General features: G+C 40.1%; 1 long non-coding RNA gene across 1 annotated transcript; it reads left to right on the top strand.

The window, feature by feature from the left end:
- Positions 1-8,988: 8,988 nt before the first annotated feature.
- On the top strand, positions 8,989-16,207 carry LOC146460601 (uncharacterized). Its single transcript, XR_014857586.1, has 3 exons — positions 8,989-9,561; positions 12,694-13,125; positions 15,547-16,207. It is a non-coding gene; the product is annotated as an uncharacterized LOC146460601 (long non-coding RNA).
- The last annotated feature ends 286 nt before the right edge of the window (positions 16,208-16,493 follow it).

Here is a 16,493-nt window from a genome sequence, read left to right as displayed (position 1 = left end):
GTCTCAAATGCCGCGCCAGATTGCAACTGATACGGTGCAAGAAGTGTTCTAGAATGCGGAGCTCAACATACTTATCGTACGTCATTACGTCATCATCAACTTCCTGATGACGTCAAATAGAGTAACGGGAGGTCTCCAAAACAGCAAACATTACTGTACTAAAACTATTCACTCATCATTCACTTATTTATTAAAACTACTTGGTTAGCTCGATCGTGCAGGGAGGATAGGTATAAAAAAAATATCAGGAAAGCGTACAATCGGAACAAATGAGGCCGATTATTAAGCGTTTGTGGCTTTCGTGTTCTTACAAACCCTTTTACAAATGAAACTGAATTATATTTAATACAAGCCCTCTGTAGCTCTCTATGACTCCAAATGACGTTAGCGGGTCAGTCATCCGGCACAGGGGCCCGTTTCTCGAAAGTCCCGGTAACTTACCGGGCCCGATAAGTGTCTTTGGTGAAAAATGTTACTTAACAGAAGTCAATTTTTGTTAGCTTTGAAAACTAAATTTCGAAATCTTATAATTCTATAAACACATTGGCCAAGTACCATGTCTGTAATCACAGTGTAATCGGCGAAAAAAACATTTAAAAATATACTTACCGGGCCCGGTAAGTTACGGGACTTTCGAGAAACGGGCCCCAGGTCACAAATGACGCAATTTTGAGCCAACTGAAGTTTCACGAATGTCTCTGCTATCAGAAAAATCTGCCTATAATCAGTAGTAACTTGTGGAGTAATGTTCTGAAGTATGTATTAGCTTGCAAGGTAAGATATGTGTTATATATCAGTAGATTTTCTATAATTGTAATTCTCTAGGTTACGACTCATTTAGTGTTTGATGTTCTATTGGATAGTTATGGAACCAAAAAGCCTCAAGAGATATTTAAAAATTCTATTGTAAAGGGGTAATAGCCTAAGTACCTCCCTCCTCACTTGCTTTGGAGTGAGCGCGTTATTCTTTGATCAAAAAATCTTTGAAAGAAATTATCGTAGTTCCAAGTAAATGTCACAGCTGTACAAAAGAACTGCGTTTCAATAGAATGAAAAAGTTTGAGCATTGCGCTAGTTTGACGGTTTCTGGCTTAAAATAGCTTCGAAACTGAAATTGGACATTTTTCAGATTTTGAGATAGAGAGCGTCTGCGTAACTAAGGAGCCTACTCGGAAGGAGTTAATCGGCTCGCGAAAACCTATAATATAAAAGTTGCCATTTAATAGGAATGGAGAAAGGTAAAGTCGACAAAAATCGATACTTAATTCTGCGAGACCGGAGAGACTGGCATTGTTGACTTTCTATGCACGACTGATTCACCACATTTTATGCAAATTTTTTATTGAATAGACGAAGATTATGATGTGGTGTTAAATTCCCGCCAAAATTCGACTTCCGCTTGCGATGCTGGGCGCATATTTTAATGGAAAAAGACTTCTTTACTTGCGCTGGGTAGGCCAACTGAATCATATGCCGTGGAAAGACTGATTATTATTTCATTTTCATTTTCATTTTCCGGCTCTATATGTTAAGATGTGCAAATTTTGTTTTATTTCAATTTTCCTTTTTCCAAACAATGGAGTAAGAGGTCAATGAAGGCAAATAGAGACCGATGGGTATTGTGGATAGTAACTGTAGCTCTTTTTTGATTCAGCGGTACCTGTTATTTCACGGCTGTCAATGTCACAAGAGACCTGAAGATACCATAAGCATTTGCCTTTGAATTTTTTTTTTCTATTTTCGGTAGGGGTGAGTCATGGCAGAATTTGATAGATTAGTCAATAAATTATCCGTGGCCAGATGACCTTGAGGTCTGTGTAATGGCGTTCTTTTGATGTATAATAATTACAGGATGCGAATACCTCATGGCATTTCAGAATCATGACAAGAAAATGCTAAATAGATGATCTGACCCAGGTCCAGTGTCACTTCCCCTTTACACGTTATAAATAAAAATTCTTGAAAGTTGACGTATAGGAGGAATTACTGTCAGTCGATATACAGAGGTGTTTAGGGCTAATTTCGACTTCCGCGATCGAACCTCCATTTGCAATGGTCCATTGGCCTACCCTGTACAAGTAAAGAAGTCTTTTTCCATTAAATGTCTTTATTCAAGGTAGGTAAGATCGATTTATCTAGCCTAAAATTAAGTATCCTAGTTCATTGTGTGGATGCTAACTGGATTCGGTGCGGACCGGAAAGCAAGATCTTAAGGTTATGAATTGAAAGTTCTACTACCGTGTATAACAATCAAGTACATACGAAGGAAATGTTGTTTCTGCCAGTCCTGGGTTGGTTCAGCCAGTATGATTCGTTTTTCTCCTGTTCACCTGTTGTATGCACAGGTACTTGTCTGTAAGTAAAGCACCGGTTCTCAATAGACGCGAAGTATTTTATGGTGATACTGAAATAGAACAGCTAAGAATTTACTTCCGTGTTTACTTGGTAGCCATTATAATTATCGTGCTACGTCTGACTCACTTTTAAGGCAAGATTTAGTTCTGAAGTATGACGCATTTTTAGGAAGTGAAGACTTCGACTGATTTTCCATAAACCCATGATTATGTCAGTTCATCAGTTTTCCTTTTGTATCCATAGTCATGGTTTATTTTTATTGAATGCCAACCGGATGATGATGGTGAAATTTATTCTCCTTTAATTGTGAATATGTTCAGAGGTGACTGGGGGAGTTAGTTTCTTAAGATACGGTGGTGCAGCGTCGGTGAGGAGTTGAAACGAATGTTTGGTTTAATCAACTGAGTTGACAAGGTAATTTAATTTGGTCAGAGTAAAGAGATTCGAGTGGTGACGGAAGGCTAACGCTCGAAACGTCAGCACTCGAATCTCTTTACGGTGGCCAAATTAAAATTACCATATCAACTCTGTTGATAAAGCCAAACATATGTTCAGTGGTGGTGACCATATCGATCATGTTACTAAGTTTAACCCTCTCGCACCTTAGTATAGCCAAGCTAGTTTATCAATTTTTCTACTTAAAATAGACAAGTGAGCCTGGGGGTAGATCCTCCACCCCCTTCCTTCTTTAACACCAGGATCCAGTTCCTTAAATTGTACATTGGACGTTATTGCTCCTTAGACATCACAAACGTTGTTTTGAAGTGGTGAGTTACGACGTCTAAGATAAACAGTAAACCCGACATTAGGACTCAACTTTTGTTTTCCCGCCATTTTTATCACGTGACAACTATTTACCTCACGCTGGTTTCGGCCACGTTGCTTTTAGTTTCCCACGACTTCCAAAGAACGATTGGTAAGTGAGTAATTGAAAACAATTCACTAATAGTAGTGCCACAATTAACCAGTAATCATGGAAAGCTTTCAGTACTTGTGATATCGACTGGAAACCAGCTGCTTTAGTTTGGCGTCTCACGTCTGAATTCGTGTCCATTCGCTGCTATAAATCAGTGATCCTCAATACCACAAGAAACGCTTGATACTGTCTATAGCTGTTCTATCGTCGTAGTATGAGACCCAACTGCAACTTCAGCAAGACCGTAGAATGCGCATAACGACTCCTTCGCGTCATTCAAAGGCCCATCGTACGGCAAGGCGCTTGGCACGACAGCCCGTGTTAGCGCTACGCCGTCGATGCTTGAAAAAGCGCCAAACACTCTGAACGCATAATTTAAGTTAAGTATAAATTTAAGAGAGGTACGGGCTTTTATCATTCTGCACAGAGCACTCTTTTGCCAGCAAATTGAAGTGGAGCTGAATCAAACATTATATATTAACCATTAGGTTATTTCTAGACTCAAAGGTTGCTGCATAATGGCGACAAGATCGGGCACTTTATTTAAGCCCGATCAGGTTTAAACTTCTAGCAGAGAGCATCTCTTAGGAATGGCTATAATTTTGTGTCCGATGGCGAATTGTTGTAGACGAAAACGCTAGAAAAATATGTGAAGTTGTATTGATTGTCCGCGGCTACAATTTTTGTCATTTCTGCGTGTCTCAAGCTCTGAGTCATCAATATTATTGTGGTCAAGAAGGGTCTCGATTAGTATTCATACATCACTACTTACCAAAGAGCATAGAATCAGTCATAATACTCCATGCATGCAATTTGTGCCATTAAATTAAGGCAAATGGATCTTTATATTTTTGTAGAAAACATAACGCCTATCTTTCTAAAATCTGCAGACCAGTTATTTTCAACTTCTGTTTTATCTTACTCCACTGCAGTTTAATTTAATCCTGTTTTCGCTTTAAAATATCTAAGTTATGCAGAACTGAGGTGCTGTCTTACTGTGTTGACCTTTTACAATAATTGGCAAATGACATAGATTCCGCCGAGAGTATTTTGTCTCCCAGGTGACGAAAGACAGTCGAATCCACAGAGGCCGGACAAATGTACAATAAACCCACAGCAGTTGAAAAAACAGTAGCAGCAGCAAAATGTTGTTACATACGTGATCAGCAAACTCGGGGAGAGCAGTTCTTTATACTGAGCAACTTACGCTTCAGTGGTTAGCTGTTATTGTTCGCGCCAAGGGCAGTTTGAGTTTGTGTGCACTAATGTAAGGGAGCACGGTGAGTTCCACCCAACCAGCCGGGTAGTATTAAACTTATATAGGGAGCAAACAAAGGAGGAGCTGTAAACCAATCAAAAGTCATTAACGTCAGAAAGCAAAACCGGTTGTAGCAAGTTTGGACTGGATTTACAGGGTTAAACTGGTAGTTTTCGGTTTTCCCATGTAGGAAAAAAAACCATCTAATAAATGAGCCCAAGAGGAGACTACACTGTTTTTCAAACAATCAGAAAATTTTTATTGAATTCGTTAAGGAAAACTATTACAACAAAGAAGAAAATATAGCATTATTACTGTTACATTTACGGAATGGCATAGAATCAATGTAGAAAAGCCTTGGGTGTCACTAAATTAGAACCGGACCCTGACGTATGCTAGAGTCTTTAACTAGTCCGCACTAAATGCGTTCAGAAAACTTTAGGCGGCTGCTCTCCTTTTGCGTTAGAGGAGCAAGTCATCAAATGGTGAAGACGTCAACACTTTTTTCTTCTCTTGTATTTAAATGAGTGCTTTTCAACAATAAGACAAAAATGACAACACGGCCAGAACACCTCAGTAAGCGAGCAAGCAATGAGCGCTCTGTTTATTGAAATGTGCGGCCCAAACAGTTATACATTTATTTTATGACAACCCTGCTTTTGTGGAAGTTTTCATCATGATTATGTTTTCGACCAAACGTTCTCTGACAGAACTGACAAGGATGTGTTATACCGTCCATGATAATTGCTAGACGCTTTCCTGCCTTGAAATGAGAAAGTGACCATTTCTTAACTCATCAGTTTATAAAGTTAAGTCACTCAAAGCTAGGCCACTGTTTCTTTAACATCTGGTGAAATGGTGCTTGGATCTCTTTTACTGATGAAAGTCCACCATTAATCTCTACAATACCCTGAACGCTCAAATAGTACTCAATCTACTCGAATATTACCCAGTTGATGGAGGAATTCCCCTCAAGGTCAGATCAGCTTAAATGACGTCAATGTAGTCATTGATAACTCTTCCACTACCCTCGAAAGCACCGACGTATCGCCTTGGTGTCCCCATACATAACAACGCAACCCGGCCGGCACTGGACGCAATCTCCACTAAGATCAACCAAGGACTTGGTTTGTTGAAATGAATGAGACAATTGTTGCCCTTTTTGAACGCGGATTACTTTGTACAATAGCTTAGTACGTCCTCTGTTTCGTTATGCCGATACTTTCTGGGGCGACAAGGGTAATGCTACCGTTTTCTTTTTGTAAATTCGTCAGTTTACTTTAGGCAGGTCCACATCAGCCTTTGGCTGCCAGATTGTTAACCTGCGTTACCAAATAAAGTGTATGTATGTATTGATGTATATAGTATGGGCGATCTACAACAATTACTGCAGGACAAGGCGACCTAAATCATTCTTATCTTACCAAGTTTTTCGTCTTCCACAGAAGCTCCCCCCCCCCCCCCACCCTTACAGTTAGTTGGCCAAGACCAGTAACACACACATTATTTCATCATTATGTTTGTTTACAAATATAATACTTAAATGACCCGATAGACTTTGATTACAAAGAATTAGTGACCTTCTTTCCTGCAATCCGAGAGTCAAAAGTAACTGAGATTCGTTTAAACCTGTTTATGTGTTCCATAAATTAGCATATTTTCGTCTGGGACAACAAACATCAAGCTGCTCAGCTCACTACCGGCTTAGCCGGATGCTTGTCTGTCCCAACAGTTCTGAAAAAACAAATTTAATTAATCTGGGGTCGAATTCCCGCATTTGTCTAGATGCAGGGACCTGGATGCCGCGTGAGGACGTAGAGCATTGTGGTTGAACTGATCATCACATACTACTGCCCAAACTCATCAATTCTAACCCTATATATCACAATGGTTTGAAGAATAAGAAATTTCTAGGTTATGTGAAACAGCCTTTGGTTTGGCCGAGCGCACGAAAAACGACAATGACAGTAAAACGATTATTACTTGAGCTTACTGGTCACTAGCCTCCCACGCAGTCGTTTTTAGGGGACTCGTATTACCTCCTCCCCTGCGTGGGAGGCTAACTGGTCACTGACTTTTACATGATCGCATTACTATACGTGGCGACGGCAGGACAAACGAAAACATTCTTTTTAATGTGACCATTACGACACGCGAAATGATCAGCATTCATGCTTCAGATTCCAGTTACGGTAATTACTTCACGCAGAAGTCTGATTAGTTCCTTGAATGTTACAAGGCAACAAATTTTCTCTCTGTTATTGAAACACACAAGCAACGGAACAGTCGAGCGCCAATCCGCAGTAGCCATTTCCTACGGTGAGTAACAGACTCCCGTTACGTGCTTCGCGTACCGAGTCTTTTTTAACGTTCACCACCGCAACATGTGTAGCCCGCTTACTCGAACCATGAATTTCGTGTTCTCGAGCTTGTTGCCTCAGTCTAGAAACCTGTTTCCGTATGGATGCTATATAGCTGGTAAGATTTACAATGGGTTACCCTCAAACTACTGCACTCTCAAACAGTTTTTTGGTTTGTTGTGATTGCGTGGTCCTTAAGCATACCATAGTAAGATGAAATCAAGTATGAGGTTGAGTTCTGACCCGTCTGACCTCTTATCTTATATCTGCCAAGATGTATTCAAGAACTTAATTTGTTCTAACAGTGTTCCTGTTCCGGCATCAACTGATAAGTAAATCCGGAGGAAAGAATGCATATACCAGTTGAGCTTGTAGCTTAAGAAAAGCTGGATAAAGACAGGTTTCGTTCTAAAGAAACTACCAGTGTGTCTGCCGGTTAATTGAAAGATGTGTGAACTTCGCCGGCTATTTTTTATCAGGCAATCGCCCATTCAGTGACTGTCTTTCTCTGGCGATACAGGATACAGGATTGTTGTGAGTAAAGGAAGAATTGCGTGCCAGCAAACAACTATCCGGAAGAACAAAACGAGAGAAGATTACCCAGCAAGAGGGGAGAGGGTTATTCTTCTTTGTCACCGCGTGTCTATATTCCGGTGCTCTTATCCAGCCTTATTTGAAGTCCCATGTTTGAGCAGTCTGATACGGTGAACGGAAGAGAACCCTTACTCCCCAAATTAAGGGAGCATTCATTTGCATGGGTCAACTCTTTGGCTAATGTACGGGTCGATTATGAGCCGAGAATTTTGACCGCAATGAAAGCAAGGATGCCCGAAATTACGCGAAAAGCGTGGGACGACCACAGGCAGACCACCCTCCGTTTGTGTGGTGTAATTACTGTTTGGAACTTGAGACTTTATGCTCACGCGACACGATCGGTTGAAATTTTTACTGAGTGGAGATATCTTCAGTCGCCTTTTACCTTTATGTTGAAATAAAGTTTCAACGAAATGTTGATTGAGTCACGCGTGGTGTTTTTTTGCCATTCCAAGCTGTAGAGACCTTTCTCTGGCGAGTTTCTGTTCAACAGTGTCTCCCACTCTTTAGTACCGGCCTTCGGCCGGGAACACTGTTGAACAGCAAACTCGCCAGAGAAAGGTTTCTACGGCTCGGAATGGCAAAAAAACACCACGCGTGACTCAAACAACATTTCCTTGAAACTTTATATTTCAACATAAAGGTAAAAGGCGACTGAAAATATCTCCACTCAGTAAAAATTTCAACCGATCGTGTCGCGTGAACATAAAGTCTCAAGTTCCAAACAGTAATTAGGGAGGGGAGGGGAGGAGTATTTCCTCGTAATAATCTAATGATTGGATTGACTGTAATGGTGGAATATTTTCAACACAGTTACACGAATGGGTTCAATACGACTGTCGCGGAATCTTTTACGGGCTCCGCACTCGCCGGTTCACAAACTGAAAAGGACTGTATCTTTCCTTTTCTGAAGATTTATTCTAACATTCCAACAATCTGACAATCTCCGATCCAGTCTACAATTCACTTTTCTTTAAGGCTGGTTTCCATATGATCGCAGATCGCAATAAGGTCTGCGATCGTCTGCGATCGTCTGCGATCGTATGGAAACATACTTCTGCGATCGTCTGCGATCCTGCGATTACGATCGCAGACGATCGCAGACGATCGCAGAAGATAGAACATAAAGGCTGGTTTCCATATGATCGCAGATCGCAGATCGCAGATCGCAATAAGGTCTGCGATCGTCTGCGATTATATGGAAACATACTTCTGCGATCGTCTGCGATCACGATCGCAGGATCGCAGACGATCGCAGAAGTGTTTCCATATGATCGCAGACGATCGCAGACCTTATTGCGATCTGCGATCTGCGATCTGCGATCCGCGATCATATGGAAACCAGCCTTTATTAGCGATTCACAGTTCCGTTCACAATCCGTTCTTACTCAATCTGGCCTTATATTACAATTGTACTAAGATTTACTCCGTTCTATTTGCGAATTGCGCAACAAGTATTTTTCCTACAATCACGAGCACAGTAAAATCCCAAGCCTACACTATTGTAATGCTACTAAATTTAATTATTACACAATTACACACGTTTCTGTTCCTTATTAATAGATGCGTGCAGTTACATCATTGTCATGCAGTACATTAACTTCGGACTTTGTCAGTTTGCAATTGTGTAATCTGTTTTGTTCACTAACTTAATCTTATCGGCGTTACATGTGAGATATTTCGTGACATAATTCCTTCAATTAATTTTCTAGTTAATATTTTGTTATGCAATATATTATGCAATGTCACACACGTAAGCGCTTCTTTCCCGAAAACGACTACCTCGTTGGAAAATGAAAGTGCTTGAAACAGCTCGCATGATTGAAATCGTCTGTGTCTTGGAAATTATGACGTCTCTGTCTTAAGTTTTAATAAGACGTTCACAAGGTAGATGCTCATCTCGCGAACTTACCGAGTTGGGATTGACTAATTTATATTTGCAAAAAAGTGATGAGGTCTATTAGTGGCTACAGAATAGACTGTAATGGAAAGGGGGCTCTGAAAGGCCAGTTCAGTTTAACAGCGTCTTTTCAGAAAGGGATTTTGGGGCGGGCTTGATATTCCAGAGAATTGCGATAGTGCGTTTCAAATCTGGTTGGGTTTAACCACGGCTAGACTGAATAGAAGCAGCTTAAAATGGCTAACCCTGACCGTGGCATGACAGTCCCGTGGGCGTAGAGTTTCAGAATTTGAGGGAAGGGGCAGGGGCCGTTGGTTTTTGGGTTTTTTTTTTTTTTAAAAAACGTAATTTCAGGGTACAGCAGTTTGTCATTAGGCTACAATTTCTATCTTCAGGCTCGAGTTACGTTTACGCTTTGAGGTCGTTCTCCTCCATCTCGGGTCGCCTGAGAGACCACATCTAAGCGCCATATTTGATTTCCAACAGACAATTTCACTGTGAACGACACCATCTTGGACAGGCAAAAAATTGGGGGGGGGGGGGGGGGGAGGCTACCAATTCCCATACATTCCTTGCACAGTGTATTGATCTGTTTTGTGGTGATTAGTAAATTAAACCCTTCAGGCGGCTGGTATGTCGGAAGATAATGTCCGAGGATGAATGATTGTTTGAAAAATGAACAGTTGAACTGTGAAATTTTAGGGACAATCTTTCAGCCGAGGTTGAGGGCTTTATTATCCGATATATCAGTAAGCCGGAAAGGGGTTAATTTATTTTATAACCCTCCAACTGATAATTTCCGAAACGCCGGCGCTTTACTATTGATAAATACAAAGCAGCCAGTGACAGTCATTTGAGGCATAATTATATTGGCTGAAAACAAATTCAAGCTGACTATTCTACTCAATTTTACGATACTATGACTCGATTAGAACAGCTTAGAACTGAAAATGTGACGAATTTTCTTGTAGAAAAAATCGGGCGACGGATATTGAATCAGACGTCTGTTATCAACTAATAACGGTCGTCTGATCTTGTACCACGTGACGTGTTTCGTCCAGTGCGAGCACGTGAAGAGTGCCGGATCAGTGATTTATCCTTTAAAAGTCTAGGCCCCATCCACACTAATGCATTTTCAAAAGTATCCGTTTTTATCGCGTCAAAAACGAAGCAAAATATTTTCATCCAAACTAGCGGTTTCGTATCGTTTTCACCTGTCCACACTAAAATGCTCGAAAACGATGAAAACGACTGGGACCTGGGATTGCGCATGTGTTAACCGTCCTCCATCTTGGATAGACGCTCCGATTTGGACTGGAACCGATGGCATGTGACGCTTTTTACGTCACCGTTATCAAAAGTCTCCGTTTTCACCTGTCCACGCTAAAAACGGAGTGTTTTCAAAACGATGCGTTCTCAAACATCTCCACTTTTGAAACCGTGTTCAAAAGTCTCCGTTTTCATCGGCGTTTTCGGGCATTTTAGCGTGGATGATAGGCGAAAACGCATCAAAAGGTATCCGTTTTCAAACAAAGATGGGGCCTGAAATCGCGGTTTTGAAATTTTGTAGTTTGACACTGTGTTGAGGTATCCGTTAAAATATATACAAAATTGAAGTTTTGTTGTAAGAAGATATTCCATTATATCTAGAGCTTGCAATTCTTGAATTGTTTGCAGTAAGCGTGCATGTATGTCACGTCATAATTTCAATATGTATGCTTTATTTTATCGGATAACTCGACACGGTTTCATCATACTAACTTGAAGTTTACAGACAAGACGTGAACAGAGAAAAATTACTCGCCTTCCATCAGACCAAAACTCTTCCGTCTTTGAAGACCAACTCGTGCGCATGTCTTGGGTTACAAGTGGCCGTTGAGAATTTAAACGCATTATAAGACTTTGTGTGGGGAAAAAACTGTTGTCGATTGCGACCTTTATTTTAACTTTCATTCAATAGAATGAATAAAACTGACTCACCTCCAGTGTATTCGTATGCGTTTGGAGGTTATTTCACCGTTTTGGGCTTTATTTTATCACTGCATTCAAAGAATGCCCAAAACGTTTTCCCAGTTCCTGTAAAAATCCGTTTGAAGTCCAAGGTTTGGTTTCATATTTTGAGCTGAATTTAGATTCTTTCAAATCCGAACGTGAATTCGATTTTCATCGTTTTAATAAGACCTCCATGTCCTCTATTTCGGCGACTGATTATTCTTCAGGATATGTCTTTCAATTCTGAGTTTCACAGAGATGTATCTAATTTGCAAAACGAAAAAATATATATGTCTTGAAAATTGACGACCGATTCGCGAGGGGCTCCATTTATGACAAGAGACCAAATAAGTGCCATCATATCGCGGGCTCACAATCATCGCCCATTGCGTATGTGGAGCTACTACTACTACTACTACTACTACTACTACTACTACTACTACTACTACTACTACTACTACTACTACTACTACTACTACTACTACTACTACTACTACTACTGCTACTACTACTACTACTCGCTGCGCTCTGAAGATTTAGTGCCATTATTAACCATCCAAGATGGCGTCATTTACTGTAACATGGTCTATGGTTTCCACGTCAAGTTCTTTGGAAGCCTTGTAAAAAGGCCAGATTTTCTTGATCAGTAGGCGAGGTTCTTTACGGCCAAGAGAAGATATTATCAATCTTATTTTTCTTCATTTGCTTGTAATAGGACCTGATTAATTGTGCTCTCAGCATGGCATGTTTTATCAACCGTAGTCAAAATACTTGGATGATGATCATTTGGAACTCGGCCATATTACCACTAATCTTGTCTTCCTTTAATTAAAAAGCGAAAGAGGAACAGTATAATTCTCCCTTTCCGACTCCCGACTTTGGACTTCCGTCAATCGTTCACGTTACTGGCATTAATATTATTGACCAAAAATCTCTTTCAACTCTTGCCTAGGAAGTATTTTCGTTTTAGTTCAGAGCCAAACCTAAACGAGGTAGAATTCGTATTTTGATTGAGTTAGTGGGTTTTCTGTGTGAAGTAGAGATATTTGTGGGTAAAATTTCGCGAGAAGATCCAGATTCTTCCAAAAAATCAAATTTGAGTCAGTAATGTACGAAAGCAGGAGAAGTAAAGGCTGTTTTCACGACATGACTGTCATAAACCTGAGACCTGTAGAGACACATTCCTTCTTTGAATGAAAATCCTACGAAAAAGTAAAACTTGATGCTTTGTTTTATTCTATAACTTCCTGAGGATAATTTACTAGAGACAAATGTCCAGGTTTTTATATTATTCCCATTCTCATAGTATCGAAATCAGTTGGCTGTTTTTATCTGCGCCAAAAATACCTTAATTATTAAACGTTTCAGAAATTTTGGCTGTCTACTGGCTGGCGGTTATTTATATATTTATTCTTGTTTTCAGTCAAGGGGAATTCATTTTAATTTACGTCGGTCTTACTGAAAGGTCAGTGATGCTAATTGGCGCAGCTTTTCTCTTTTTTGGCAGTTTGACTTGTATACGGCTTGCCAACTTTGTGTATATGGGCGAACTTTCAAGGTGCGGCCACAATTAACATGAAACTACAAGCGAAGCAAGCCGTATTAGCTGCCAAAATTTATAAATAGAGACTGAAAATCCTATTTCTTTTTATTCCCTTTTAGTTTCTAGAGCTATTTAAAAGCACACATCGTCGGCTTTCACGAGGCGAGTTTCGCTGTCAGGAGAATTTCTGCTTTACAGTATCATAAGGTAAGCCATTATTATAATGCACTGTATCATGTTCTCGGCCTTATAGCGACGTTTCTTTGTCTTATTTCTAAATTAATAAATTTGCCATACATCCCACGGCTACATTGGGTTTTAATTCTTACAAAACGGTGAATATTCCAAAGAATATTGACTATTGTATCGAAAAACTCTACGGTAAGCAAGACTTTAGCAGGATACTTGTTATCTTCGTAATTTTTAGGTAGTAGTGTTATTCATAGTGTTTCTTTGTTCCCTTGTTATTTCATGTTGCCACGTCAAATAACTCACATCATGTATAAACTCCAGGGTAATTCCAGTTATTGCCATTTGCAGAATACATACCATGTAAATTTGCGATTTCTTATAAATTTTAATAACTTGATGAAGGCTGGTGTTAGCCAGCCGAAATATTATAGTTACGCTTTGGACAAAATGTTTGCTCAATGCTTGCAGTAGTCTTCGCACAATTTTTAATTCTGTTACAGTTTAATTGACCGTTCACGATCCATTTTAATCCAGTGTGAAGCAAGTTTGGTCGTAGTGGTTCTCAATACTTTTAAAAACGTTATGACGTAAAATATATTGACTACTGCTTTACTCGATTATGTGAGTTTTGTTAAAGTGATAACTCAGCTTTTCTGTATTGTGTACAGGAAGGTATTCGAAGTACACCTCGCTTAAAGGGAAAGTGTCGGGGAGATTTTGAATTTTTTTTCGGTAAAAATGGCGCTTCAATAATCATCACGTAGTTACCATAAACTAATTCCATATAACACCGAGAGAAAGAACTCAACTGAAGGTTTGGACAAAGACCAAATCGCGATCTGTTCAAGCACATTTTGGAAGCGAAAATGTAGAAACTTGAAAAAAAAAAAAATGGCGTAACATTTTTTCAAGTTGCAATCCATTCTAACTCAGTATATCTATGACTAAGACAATTATTGATAGTTTTAGTACACTGAAGTGGTAACTAGCTTAAAACAAAACTGGACCACCATTTTCAGGTTTCTCTTGATAAAAGAACGTTTTGGGGGTTTTCAAATTACACCAAATACTCGTACACTTCACATTTAAGCTCGTTTCCAAAATGAAATCATAGTAATCCGGTGGCGACAGTTCTTATCAAATATTAATTCCTCTTTAGTTAAAAGATAGTCTCAATTCGTCATTGCAACTCAGTTGCTTATAACCACAAATTCTGAAAAATTGTGTTCGCAGTCAATTCCGTCACCGTCAAATGATTTTAAAAGTTGTCTGTAAAGAGAGGCTGGTGCTTGTTGCTTGAAAAATTCCCTGACTAAGTACGCAATACTGTTCGACGACTGAATCACGAAGGAGAACAAAGAAGTCTTACAATTTTATTTTGGAATAAAAAAAATTTAATATATTTAAAAAAGAAATACTGGATTTAAAAAAAATCAGTACCAATAGGTTAGACGTGTTCAGTTTTTAGCAACATCGGGACAAGCATTTGCACAACACATCTATATAACAGTATAACACATCTCCTTTTAAATTTCATTGCGCTTAAGGTCATGTCGTGGTCTGTTCCAAGTGAAAATCAAATGAATCTCCAAAATATAGGTTGCTTCCGTCACCACTTATCTTAAGTGCGTCTGGATGAACTATATTCCGTTGTTCGTCTAGTTATGCGTATCTAGTATAAAGACGGGCACAATACTCATTATGCATCTGGACGAACCATCTTCCGTTGTACGTCGTTCAAGACGCATAACCAGACGTATAACGTAACAGACGCATTATCCGTCTGGAAGGATGTGCGTCCTCTCTTATAAAAAGAGGCCAATTTGACACCTGTAAAAAGGAATTTCTGAAGCGGCGGTCGCCACATAAAGGATCACAGATGGCCGATTTCGAGAAGCCAGTCGGAACTACGAGCCATATTTTAGAGTTGCTTAGAGACTCGTTAAGAAACACGAGGCTTTGGATTTTTTAATGACACCGAGTGTATCGCTTCATTCCGACGAAATAAGTAAATCGCATAAAATCTAGCTCGTGGCAACGAAAAATCTCACCCGAGACAGTATAGTGTAAGCCCGATCACGACACCATCGACTATCGGTAACAACCGTAACCTAGCCTGTTCCAGGCTCCTAGCGAGACGCGCGAAGGAGAGGGCGAGGGGACGAAAACGAGGGGGGCTGGGGAAGAGAAAAAGAGCCCCCCTCGTTTTCGTCCCCTCGTTCTCTCCTTCGCGCGTCTCTCTAGGAGCCTGGAACAGGCTACCGTGACCAAGCAAATGACGTAACATGACTCGGATTCCGAGAATCCACCCCATAGAGACCTCGTGAGGCGCCCATTCATTTGCGGAACACAGATGTGTTCCCACCAAATTAATCAAAAAGCGAACTAGTGAGCAGCAATTGTGTGAACTAACATCGTAAAAACTTGTTTCTGCAGACGGAGAAAGCTGTACTGTGCCCTGTCACAGCGAGTGCAAGTAAAAAGGTACGTTACTTCCGGCTCTGAGGCAGGTCTTTCACTTTGAAAACTCAAGTTTATAATTGTCTCACCTCGCTGATCAGGATACTCTCTGAGTAGGCGGCAAAAGAGGGAAGTACAAATTGTCAAAAGCCTTGAATTCTTAACACATTACGCTGTGTCTGGGTTCGGCTGATTCGGCCAGTTTGATAAATCTTAATGCGGAAGGGAATTAGTGTAGGGCGTTGGACTTTTCATCCGGCGCACGTTCGAGGCTAGTTTTAGCATTGTTTCCTTAGACAAGTAACTGATCTTAGCGTATACTTCTTGCTTTCTATCCATTGTATAGAGTTCTGGTGAAGGAGTTCGAGGGAGTAACCATGCGATGGATTAGTACCTCGTCTAGTAAAACTCTATAGTCCTCGCTGCTGTAGCTGGGACTCCAATTACTTCGTGTTGCTTCTTACTCGACTGTAATAAGATTTTTGACAATCCGTGACTGTTGGGATTATAGTTAACTGATACAGGAGTTGTTCAGTGTTTTTGGTTAACTTAGTTAACTACTACTATATGCTGGAAACTACCATTCTCTGATCACTAGTGAGACCTGCAGAAGATAAATCCGCCATTAGAACGTGAACGTCAAAATCAAGTGATTTGTTGATCGACAGAGTTGTTTTCAAATCTTTCTGAACAAGATGCCCCCCTAATGGCATTACACGGAATGTTTAATGTAGCCCCAATTATTCCCCATAGTATGTTTCGCAGATATTTAAAAACTATCCTCCCTTGGCAATTGAAATAATTGTCCGAATGGTTTTATTCAGATATATTGCGTGATACTTATCGCTGTGTTACTAGGAATCATACCAGAAATAACTATGCAAAACGTCATGACCCCGCTGAACTGGTCTGGCCTCCTCTAG

Source organism: Pavona decussata, unplaced genomic scaffold, assembly GCF_977016875.1.
Source record: "Pavona decussata unplaced genomic scaffold, jaPavDecu1.1 SCAFFOLD_210, whole genome shotgun sequence".
In the NCBI taxonomy this organism is placed as follows: Eukaryota; Metazoa; Cnidaria; class Anthozoa; order Scleractinia; family Agariciidae; genus Pavona; species Pavona decussata.
Note: the sequence above shows the minus strand (reverse complement) of the source record. Positions and strands in the feature narration are given on the sequence as shown.